The following is a 12,738-nucleotide window of genomic DNA, read 5'->3' as shown; positions in this document are numbered from 1 at the left end:
GTGCAGCTTTAAACCGTGATATCGTGGCATTGGATAATGTTTTCACAGAACAACAGAACGACCATTAATTGTAATTATATGTCTACCGCCATAAAAATATGAATCAAATCACACACGTTTGAAACACGCAAGCGGCGTTCGTAAAAACTCACAAAACGTGTTTTTTGCCCATAAAATCCGAATGACACTAGACTTTTCATAGGGACTCTTAAATTTTGCTGTGAGAACGTAATTTTTATTTATTTGATTCAAATTTAATCATTTCCGCGCATTCAGTACACGCAACAACGAATTTTACATTCTACATTTGGCTCGACTTTAAACTGTCTTATTTCGATAATGGATCAAGATTATGGGAAACATATTGTGTTTGACTTCATCCACTTATCGACATTCGTGCAAGGTTCGAACCGGTTCGTGCTGGTCTAAAGTATAAAAGCGGTGCGCTTCATATAAACTCCTAGAAAACATGTTTTTTCAAAGTAAAATCCAAACGAACAAGATTTTTTCAAACGACTGAGTGATATCTTACAATGGGAGGCCGCGACGTTGGGATCACGCATTTACTTCAAATTGTGTACACGTTTAGTAAGCCATTAAAACAATATAATGTGCGAGTAGTTAGGTGCACTACTCTGTCATTTCCGAGAAAATAGCAAGAGAGGTTTTACGCGTTTGTTATGTGGCGGTACGTATCTCTGCGTGGGGGTCCAGACGTTAGAGGTCATATTAGTCAAGTGATTAGAGCTCGAGCTTCGTATGACGAACGTGTATGAGGCGGCGGTTCGAGTCATTCTCAGACTACATTACTAACCTATATTTTCATCACTTGTCATATTATTTAATTTATATGACATTTGAGAGGTAATTTAATGAAAAAGAAAACTACATGTATTTGCATGAAGTTCCAATTTATGTTTTCCATGTGCTTATAGCAAATATCATCCTGCAACGTGTGATGTCGAGAGCAAGTCCGACGACTACATCTACATCAACATTAACATCTACAGCTACATGGATACTCTGGAAATCACATTTAAGAGCCTGGCAGAGAGTTCATCGAACCACCTTCACAATTCTCTATTGTTCCAATCTCGTGTGGCACGCGGAAAGAAGGAACACCTATATCATTCAGTACGATCTCTGATTACTCTTATTTTATCGTGGTGATCGTTTCTCCCTATGTAAGTCACTATCAACAAAATATTTTTGCATTCGGAGGAGAAATTTGGTGATTGGAATTTTGTAAGAAGATTCCGTCGCAAAGAAAAACACCTTTCTTTTAGTGGTGTCCAGCCCAAATCCTGTACCAATTCTGTGACACCATCTCCCATATTTACTGATAATACAAAACGTGGTGCCCTTCTTTTAACTTTTTCGATGTACTCCGTCAGTCCTATCTGATAAGTACCCCACATAGCGCAGCAGTATTCTAAAAAGCGGACGGACAGGCGTGGTGTAGGCAGTCTCCTTAGTAGATCTGTTACATTTTGTAAGTGTCCTGCCAATAAGACGCAGTCTTTGGTTAGCCTTCCCCACAACGTTTTCTATGTTTTCCTTCCAATGTAAGTTGTTCTCACATTACTCTTGTGACCTGGCAAATTGTGACCAGCTATATTAATGATTGTGAGTAATGTCTTCCGCATCATTATTTGTAGGGGTCTGACTTGAGCTGACAAGCCTGTCTCTTGTCTTTGAAGGTTTATTTACAAATAGTAAATAGCCAAAAGCTTATGAAATTCACTACAACTTCATAAAAATGCATGTGGTTTTCTTTTATTGTGTTACCTCTCAAATGTCATAAAAATTAAATAGAGTTACAAGTGATGAAAAAAATATAAAGTCAAAATAAGTGGTAGCGGGATTTGAATCATCTCTCCGTCCACAACCCTCTTTCTTAGCACGAACGCTGAGATCGTCGTTGATCGCTTCTCTCAGTTTTAGAGAGCAGCCAGTTCTCTGACCGAACACGCTGAGGTACCATGCCGACGTCCACTTGACTACGACTTGTTACGGCCGGCCCATTCTCACAGATAAATCAGTTACATATAAGTTGCGTAAAACTTCTCTTGCGGTTTTCTCGGAATTGCCGGAGTAGTGCACCTTACTACTTGCACATTACGTTGTTTTAATGGCCCACTAAACGTTTATACGAAATCTGAAGTCAATCCGTGACCCCAACGTCGTGGACTCCCCTTGATAGACCAAGGACCTAATTTGATCCCTCAGTCTCGCACTGGTCCGGGGTGCGAGTGACTGTTTTTCCACGTAAAATCCGAAAGAGGGTAACTGTAAAATCCCAACGGTGCTGAGCATTAATGTCAGCCCAATTAAAATCTTTTCCGTAAGGAATTAATCGACTGCTTGCGTGACTCCTCCGTTTCTTCGCGATAACTGTGCTTAATGTACTAAATCATAGGTACAGTAAGACAGATGTTGGAATGGCTATACAAATGGCAGCTGGTCTTGGCTAAATCAAAAATTTTCCGCCCAATGTTTCTAACTCAAAGAGAAACCGAGCGTGAAGACCATTTAAACCGTGTTTCTGCTCGGGGAAGAGGTGTACCAATAATACACAGGGCGAGGCAGCTAAGAAAAGCCATCCCAAATATATCCAGAATGAATAAATACGTCGAGGTTTTTGTTTCACAAAGTTGTAGTGGATAATTTGGTGGATTTCCTGACGTTCGCAAGTATTTTTTATCGTTTCTAGTCAGCAAATTACGATACTGAATTTTTTTTTCTGTAGCATAAGTTTGAAGGGGACCTCGACGACATAACACGTGTGGGACTTGATCAAATATTATCACGATAACAGTGCCGCAACCCATTGTCTTCGCGTCAAGAGAAGAGGTTCCACAAATTAGATTAGATTCAGTTTTAGTTCCACAGACCCTAAAATGAGATAATTCTTGTGAGTATGGAACATGTCAGAAAATATAACATTAAAACGTAAAATATTTGAATAAAATACTCTCTAGCCTGATCATTTGACAGGAGATTATCCAAATAGGTGAATTCATAGCAGGAAACTGGAACAGCTAATATTTACAGAATTAATACTCTGTCAGAATGAAATATAGTTATCCACTTTTAACAAATTTATCATACACAAAGTACCTAATATTGACTGTTGTGACCAAGTGCTGTCAAAGCTGAAATATTGTAAGTTTTCCTTAAGCTGGTCGAACAGTCCGTGTTAAGATATTCATCTATAGAGTAGAAAGAGTTTCCTGTCAAAAAGTGTTTCAAACTCTCTTTAAACCGTGCTTTATGAAACAAAGTTTTTCGTGGTTGCTGGCAATTTATTGAAAACATGTGTTCCTAAATACTGGATCCCTTTCTGGACCAAGGTAAGTGATTTTAAGTCTTTATGTACATTGTTCTTATTCCTAGTATTGATACCATGTATTGAGTTATTGGCAGGAAGCAGAGATACATTAATTACAACAAATTTCATTAAGTATCATATACTGAGAAGCAGCGGTTAGACTACAAAGTTCCTTAAACAGGTTTCTATATGTCGTTCTTGAATTTACACCACAAATGATTCTTATTACACGTTTTTGAAATCTAAAAGCTTTTCCTCGGTTTGATGATCAGCAATTCTGTAGTGTTCCCTTTCCATCTAAATTTATTATCAAGTTGTAATCCAAGAGATTTAACACTGTCAACGTCTTCTACTGCATGTCTTCATATGTTATGCATACGCTGTAAGGAAATCTCTTACAGGTTGTGAACTGCATATAATGGATCTTTTCTAAGTTTCATGACAGTGAATTAGCTTTAAACCATTTATTAATGTCAGCGAAAATTTGATTAGCAGTCATTTCTAAATGTGTAGTTCACTTGCTACTTACTGTAAAGTTCGTATCATCCGTAACAAAACAAACTTATATGGCAATGTAACAGACAAGAGGTCATTAATGTACACAAGAAAAAGGAATGGATCTAAGATGGAACCTTGAGGAACCACGCATGTAATTAATCCCCAATCAGATGAAGACTGACTGCTTACTGCACAGTTATTTCGCAATGACACTCTTTGTTTCCTGTTAGTTAAATAAGACTCAGTCCATTCCGCAGCACTCCTGGTGACACCATAATATTATAATTTACGTAAGAGAATGTGATGATTTGCAGAGGCATTAGGCAGGTCACAGAAAATGACAGTGGCCTATGTTATCTAATGAATTAAGTACACTCTCGCTATAGATGTAAATAGCTTTATATCAAAACCCTTAAGAAACCCAAACCGTGACCTGGCCGATATTTGCAGTCAGATGCTTTAGAAGACGCTTGAACACAGCCTTTACAACTATTTTTGAGGACGCTGGAAAAAGTGTAACTTGTCGATAGTTTGATGGTATCTCTCTATCCCTCTTTTTGTAAAAAGGCTTAGCTTCAGCATATTTTACCAGTCTGAAAATGTTCTGCTGATACGAGATTGATTACATAAATAGCTTAAGATAGAACTCAACTCGCATGAGCACTCTTTGATTAACTTCGTTGATGTGTTCTCATACCATTAGAATACTTAGATTTTAAAGATTTTGTGATGGACGCTGCTTCTTTGGGAGACGTGAGTTTCTTTCCATTTAACTGAAGTTATTTTTAAAGATTAGTGTGGGATACTCCACTGTACTGTTCACCGAACCTGATAACCTGATAACCCGATACTGTCAGTAACAGACACAAAGTACTTGTTTATGATGTTTGCAACACTAGATGCTCTTATTACCAACGTCTCATTTATTTTTAGAGCTAGTTGTTCCTCTTCCTTTATGGCCCTACCTCTATATATCCCATACACTCTTTATGGTATTTTGATGCTTGACGTAATTACCTTTTTCTCACAATAAAGCTGCTTAGGTTTCTTTATTACTTGCTTCAATACTGTGCAGTATTCTTTGTAACGCATTACAATGCTAACATCAGAGCTGTTCCTAGATAGTAGATACAGTCTCCTTTTTGTTTCACATGTCTGCACACAAACGTTTGTGGCAAACAGGTAGCGCGCGTACAATTCCTGTGTTTACTTCTGCGCTTGAAACCAGTCAGTCTGTGTTCTGTATTGTAGCAAGCAGATAACTTGCTTGTAAAGCTATTGAGACATTCACAATGTATACGACAGTCGAAATACTGAATACTGTTTCTGGTGAAAATCGCCAGTTCTAGAGCTGGTAGTATAGGGAGTGAAATACACATAGAAAACAGAAGCGCAACTCAAAAAAGAAATGAAACTAACATTTTAGCAGCAGTAGCACACAACGTAGGCGGTACGAGAGGGATCAACCAAACCAGTGTTCTGAGAACACTATATTCGATCACATTTCATCCTTTTCAGGTTCAGCTGCATCTACAGCTTCATCGCAGTGACTTCCCAAATTGGTTATCGTTGTCCGAATGTTATCTACGAAGAGTGAAATGTAATGTGGCATATCTGTGCAAAATTTTGTTTCAGGACGAAGTATTGTTTATAAACCATGGTCAAGTCAGCCTTCATAATATGCACTAATCATCGGGAGAAAATCTGTGCTGATACAGTAAAGCGCATATAAATAATACTCTTGGTCTACTGACGTTTAGTGCGTGTTTTTCAAAGACCGGATCACTGGCCCCTGTTTTATTCACGGGAATTTAAATGCAGTCAAGGGTCTCGAATTCCTAAGTTATGCTGCCGCCGCAGGTATTGGAAGATATCCCACTGGACACAAGACAATTAGTCTGTGGCAACATGATGACTCTCCCTTACGTACCCCACATGTAATGACAGACGCGGATAAAAAACCATTCGGAGAGCACTGGAACAGGCGTTCACGAAACGCAATATGGTCTTCACATTTACCAAACTTAATTCTTCTATACTTTCACTTGTAGCGAAGATTAGAGCATGAGGTCTGTGAGGAACACCCACGACGCCCGAAGGCATAAAATGTTTCCTAACAGCAGGGGCATTGGTATAATAGGTAAGACTTAAGTAGGTATCTTGTGGGTATTTTGGCCCAAAGTGCGACACTGACGACGTCATCGATGGCTCACAGGATTCCCCCGCTCTGACAAAGATCAATCACCCTATTTACAAAATGGCGGTAAATTCAAAGTTTTGGCGAAAAATTCATATTCCGTCGGGAAATTCTAATTTTTGGCGGAATTTTCCCCGCTCCTGAGGAAGTGGGACTGTTATCCTCATTATTAACTAGCCCGAAATCCATGTGCCGACTATGGCGTACTGGACCTATGATGACAGACTCTATGACGTCACAACCCAGCACACAGTCTATCAGTTGGGTTATTTCAAACAGTGCAGAATTCTGTTTTACTGCTCCAGAGCCGGAATATGAGAAGAGTGTTACTATGACATCACAATCCACAAACGTCTCAGGCTATTTATAAGAGTGGAGTGTGTGGATAGGTTGATAATTTAGGTATGATAAGGTGTGCTAGAGTAGTCCGTGCAGTTACCATGGCTACCGTGTCTGGACTGCTTAGTGGTCAAAGCATTTGCCTACTAAGCAGGAGACCTGGATTCGAATCGCCATCTGACACAACTTTTCAACTTTCCGCATTGCTTTAAATCAATGTCAGCTTTCAGCCATGTCTGTAATTCCTTTGTGTCTTACACAGAAAGTGGATCGACACCACATGTCGCCTGTAATGGATGAAGTGTCGTGAGGAGATCTCCATTGGAATAAGGTTCCAGACTAGTTCCCCATTCCGATCTTTGCGAGAGGATTGCTGAGGTTGAGGTGACCATGAGCAAAATACTGAATTACGCACAACAGGATAACGTTTTATGATTCGGGGAGTTCGAACTTGGTAGGGAGGCTACAAAATTTAAACACTGCAATGATAAGGCTCACCAAGCTATATACAGGGTGGTTCATTGATACTGACTGGGCCAAACATCTCACGAAATAAGCATCAAATGAAAAAAACTATAAAGAACGAAACTCGCCTACCTTGAGGAGGAAAACTAGATGGCCCTATGGTTGGCCCGCTAGATGGCGCTGCCATAGGTCAAACGGATATCAAATGCATTTTTTTAAGAGGAACCCCTATTTTTATTAAATATTCCTGTAGTGCGTAAAGAAATATGAATGTTTTAGTTGGACCACTTTTTTCGCTTTGTGATACATGGCGCTGTAATAGTCACAAACGTATAAGTACGTGGTATCACGTAACATTCCGCCAGTGCGGACGTATTTGCTTCGTGATACATTGTGTTAAAATGGACCGTTTACCAACTGCGGAAAAGGTTTATATCGTGTTGATGTATTTCTACTGCGATCAAAATGCCCAACGGGCGTGTGCTGTGTATGCTGCTCGATATCCTGGACGACATCATCCATGTGTCCGGACCGTTCGCCCGATAGTTACGTTATTTAAGGAAACTGGAAGTGTTCAGCCACATGTGAAACGTCAACCATGACCTGCAACAAATGATGATGCCCAAGTAGGTGTTTTAGCTGCTGTCGCGGCTAATTCGCACATCAGTAGCAGACAAACTGCGCGAGAATCGGGAGTCTCAAAAACGTCGGTGTTGAGAATGCTACATCAATATCGATTGCACCCGTACCATATTTCTATGCAGTAGGAATTGCATGGCGACGACTTTGAACGTCGTGTACAGATCTGACACTGGGCACAAGGAAAATTACTGGACGATGACAAATTTTCGGCACGCGTTCTATTTAGCGACGAATCGTCATTCACCAGCAGCCGTAAAATAAACCGGCATAATATGCACTATTAGGCAACGGAAAACCACGATGGCTGCGACAAGTGGAACATCAGTGACCTTGGCGGGTTAATGTATGGTGCGGAATTATGGGAGAAAGGATAATTGGCTCCCTTTTTATCGATGGTAATCTAAATGGTTCAATGTTTGCTGATTTCCTACGTAATGTTCTTTCGATGTTACTACAAGATGTTTCACTGCATGACAGAATTGCGATGTACTTCCAACATGATGGATGTCCGGCACTTAGCTCGTGTGCGGTTGAAGCGGTATTGAATAGGATATTTCGTTGCAGGCGGATTGGACGTCGATGCACCATACCATGGCCCGCAGGTTCATCGGATCTGACGTCCTCGGATTTCTTTCTATGGGGAAAGTTGAAGGATATTTGCTGTCGTGATCCACCGACAACGCCTGACAACATGCGTCAGCGCATTGTCAATGCATGTGCGAACATTACGGAAGGCGAACTACTCGCTGTTGAGCGGAATGTCGTTACACGTATTGCCAAATGCATTGAGGTTGACGGACATCATTTTGAGCATTTATTGCATTAATGTTGTTTTTACAGGTAATCACGCTGTAACAGTATGCGTTCTCAGAAATGATAAGTTCACAAAGATACATGTATCACATTGGACCAACCGAAATAAAATGTTCAAACGTACCTACGTTATGTATTTTAATTTAAAAAAACCTACGTGTTACCAACTGTTCGTCTAAAGTTGTGAGCCATATGTTTGTGACTATTACAGCGCCATCTATCACAAAGCGGTAAAATTGGTCCAACTAAAACAGTCATATTTCTTTACGTACTGCACGATTATGTAATAAAGAATGGGGGTTATTAGTTTAAAAAACGCAGCTGACATCCGTTTGACCTATGGCAGAGCCAATCTAGCTAGCCAACCATAGCGCCATCTGGTTTCCCCCTTTAAGCTAGACAAGTTTCGTTCTTTGTAGCTTTTTTCGATTGACGCTTATTTCATGAGATATTTGCCCCGATCACGGTCAATGGACCACCCTGTATAATGGTCAGTTAAGTGAAAGGGATTAGGCAGGGATAAGACAGGTGTTTAACCTTTCACCCGTACTGTTCAGTCTATACATCAAAGAGGCAATGATGGAAATAACAAGAAAGGTAGAAAAGCGGGGTTAAAATTCAGGGTTAGATGGCATCAGTGATGAGTTTCCTGATGAAATAGCTATCTTGATTGGAAGGGAAGAATAATTACGGGACTGCTGAATGTAATGAACAGTCAACTGAGTACAGAACGTGGACTGAGATTATAACGAAGATAGACGAAAGTAACGAGTAGTATCAGAAATGAGAATAGCGAGAAACTAAAGTAATTAATGATCACGAAGTAGCTGCTTTTTTTTCATTTTTTTTTTTATTCATCACTCTTCAAACTGGTTGGTTTGATATGGACCGTCACGAATTCCTCTCCTGTGTCAACCTCTTCATCTCGGAGTACTACTTGCCACCAACGTTCTCAATTATGTGCTGGGTGTATTGCAATCTCTCCCTTCCTCTACAATTTTTGACCGTCGACAGCTCCCTCTGTCCCATGAAAGTTATTTCCTGATGTCTTAAGTGACGTACTACCATCCTGTCCTTTCTTCTTGTCAGTGTTTTCCATATATTCCTTTCCCCCACCGACTCCGCGGAGGACCTCCACTTGCCATACCTTACCAGTCCATCAGATTTTCATCATTCTTCTCTAGCACCACATTGTCAATGCTCCGAGTTTCTTCTTTTCCGGTTTTCTCACAGACAGTGTTTCGCTACCACCCAACTCTGTGCTCCAAAAGTAAATTCTCAGAAATTTCTTCCTCAAATTACGGTCTAGTTTGATATTAGTATGTTTCTCTTGGCCAGGAATGCCCTTTTAGCCCGTGCTAGTCTGTTTTTTTTATGTTCTGCTTGCTCCGTCGGTCACTGGTTATTTTGCTGCCTAGGTAGCAGAATTCTTTAACTTCATTTACCTTCTGACCACCAGTCCTGCTGTAAAATTTCTCGCCGTTCTCATTTCTGCTATTTCTCATTACTTTCGTCTTTCTTCGATTTACTGTGAATCCACATTTTCTAGTCATCAAGCATTCCATTTCATTCAACAGATCCAATAATTCATCTTCACCTTCAGCAGTGACGATATCAATGTCATCAGCGAATATTGTCATTGATAGCCTCTCACCTCGGATTTTAATTCCACGCTTGAACGTTTCTCTTGTTTCCATCATTCTTTCTTCGATGTACAGATCGAACAGTAGAGGCAAAATACTACATTCATGTCTTTTTAATCCAAGCACTTCATACTTGGCCTTTCACTCTTTTATTATTCCCTCTTGGTTCTTGTACATATTGTGTACTACCCCTCTTTCCCTTCAGCTTACCTTAATTTTTCACAACATTTCAAATATCTTGCATCATTTTACATTGTCGAACGCTTTTTCCAGGTCGACAAATATTCCTAGGCAGTACAATTATCCATTACGGAGGAAGCAAGGAGGACATTGAAAGTAGACTAGCACTGGTACAAAAGGCATTCCTGGTCAAGAGGAACCTACTAGTGCCGAACATAGGCCTTAATTTGAGGAAGAAATTTCTGAAAAATGGCTCTGAGCACTATGCGACTTAACTTCTGAGGTCATCAGTCGCCTAGAACTTAGAACTAATTAAACCCAACTAACCTAAGGACATCACACACATCCATGCCCGAGGCAGGATTCGAACCTGCGACCGGAGCGGTCACGCGGTTCCAGACTGAAGCGCCTTTAACCGCACGGCCACACCGGCCGGCGAAGAAATTTCTGAGATTGTACTTTTGGTGAAACTAACGAACATTTATTTCTCATTTAAGAATTATTGTTAGTAATACTATTTTTAAATACTGATGGAATATCACAGAAAAAAAAACAAACAAGAAACGAAAAACTAGAAATATTGCACACATCCACTGTTATACAGGATAGTACAAATAGTTCATCTTGCAATAAAATTTCAGTATCGAAAACTACTCGCATAGAATCACTACGAAATAATTGAAAAAGCAAACTGATTAGCTCTGATTCATAAGTGAACAGCGAAACGCGCGAAGACTTTGGAAGGCGCACATTGCGTGGATTTAGCTTCCATGACAACTGATTTCCCGTGCGGTTAAAGGCGCTGCAGTCTGGAACCGCAAGACCGCTACGGTCACAGGTTCGAATCCTGCCTCGGGCATGGATGTTTGTGATGTCCTTAGGTTAGTTAGGTTTAACTAGTTCTAAGTTCTAGGGGACTAATGACATCAGCAGTTGAGTCCCATAGTGCTCAGAGCCATTTGAACAACTGATTTCGGAAATAGGAAGTAATTACTGATATATTTCGTGACACTTCTGAACGTTGTACAGCGTAATCTGTTAACTAAATGATTTTATTTAAAATCTTTACTGTAAGTGCAGCAATCGAGGAAGAATGAAATGAATATGACGCACTTTGACGATCCTGTCAGTTATATATAACGAGAGTGATTTTAAGATAATCTGTGCGTTAGTGAGCTTGAAATTGTCCAAACGATTCCCGTTAATTTTTGCACTGTGGGTTACTTTGAGGCTATAGTTCGCTTTTCGATTCGCACTATGCGCTCGTCAGCACAGGAGCAGGCGTGCTGAATTCAATTACTCCATTCACAGCAGTCAAGCGACTAGCCTTTACGCTCTGATCACACGTGCTGGAATGTTACATATTGAGCTGTCAAGTGCCAGAGCGTGCAGTGACAACACGGGACGTAGTTGTAAATGAATCACGAATGTAATAACAACCGCCCTGTTCTACACTACAAACAATATTCAGGTCGCCTGGCGGGAGCAACTTCCATCCGTTTCTAAACATTCTTTTGCTCACAATGTGTGTGACGTGCTACACTATGTGATCAAAAGTATCCGCACATCTGGCTGAAAGTGAGTTACAAGATCGTCGCGCCCTCCATTGGTAATTCTGGAATTCAAAATGGGCCGACAGCTTCCACTTTCGCATGCATACGTTCAATCAGGTGCTGGAAGGTTTCCTGGGGAATGGCAGCCCATTCTTCACGGAGTGCTGCACTGAGGAGAGGTATCGACGTAGGTCGGTGAGGCCTGGCCCTAAGTCAGCGTTCCAAAATATCGCGGAGGTGTTCTATACGATTCAGGTCAGGACTCTGTGAAGGCCAGTGCATTACAGGGATGTTAATGTTGTGTAAGCACTCCGCCACAGGTCGTGCATTATCAGCACCTGCTTGATAGTATTGAAAGGTTGAAAGATACAGTCTCAGTCCGCAGATTGCTCTTCAACAGCGGGAAGCAAGAAAGTGCTTAAAACATCAATGTAGGCCTGTGCTGTGATAGTGCCACGCAATACAACAAGGTGTGCAACCCCCCTCCATGAAAAACACGACCGAATTTTACTGTTGGCACTACACACTCTGGCAGATGCCATTCACGAGGCATTCGCCATACCCACATCCTGCCATCGGATCGCCACATTGTGTACTGTGGTTCGTCACTCCACACAACGTTTTTCCACTGTTGAATTGTCCAATGTTTACGCTGCTTACGCTAAGCGAGGGATCGTTTGGCATTTACCGGAGTCATGTGTGGCTTATGAGCAGCCGCTCGACCATGATATCCAAGTTTTCTCACCTCCCGCCTAGCTGTCATCGTACTTGCAGTGGAACTTGATGCAGTTTGGAATTCCAATGTCGGCGGTCTGTGTCAGTCAACAGACGAGTTCGGCCTGTACGCTTTTGTGTTGTATGTGTCCCTTCTCGTTTGCACTTCAATATCGTATCAGAAACAGGGGACCCAGAGAATTTTAGGAGTGTGGAAGTCTCGTGAGCAGACGTATGACACAAGTGACATCCAATCACCTGACCACGTTATAAGTCCGTGAGTTCCACGGAGCGCCCCATTCTGCTCTCTCACGATATCTACCTACCTGGCAGTAGTTGGAAGCAAAATGCACCTAATATGAA

Source organism: Schistocerca piceifrons, chromosome 4, assembly GCF_021461385.2.
Source record: "Schistocerca piceifrons isolate TAMUIC-IGC-003096 chromosome 4, iqSchPice1.1, whole genome shotgun sequence".
Taxonomy (NCBI): Eukaryota; Metazoa; Arthropoda; class Insecta; order Orthoptera; family Acrididae; genus Schistocerca; species Schistocerca piceifrons.
This window is presented reverse-complemented; position numbering follows the sequence as displayed.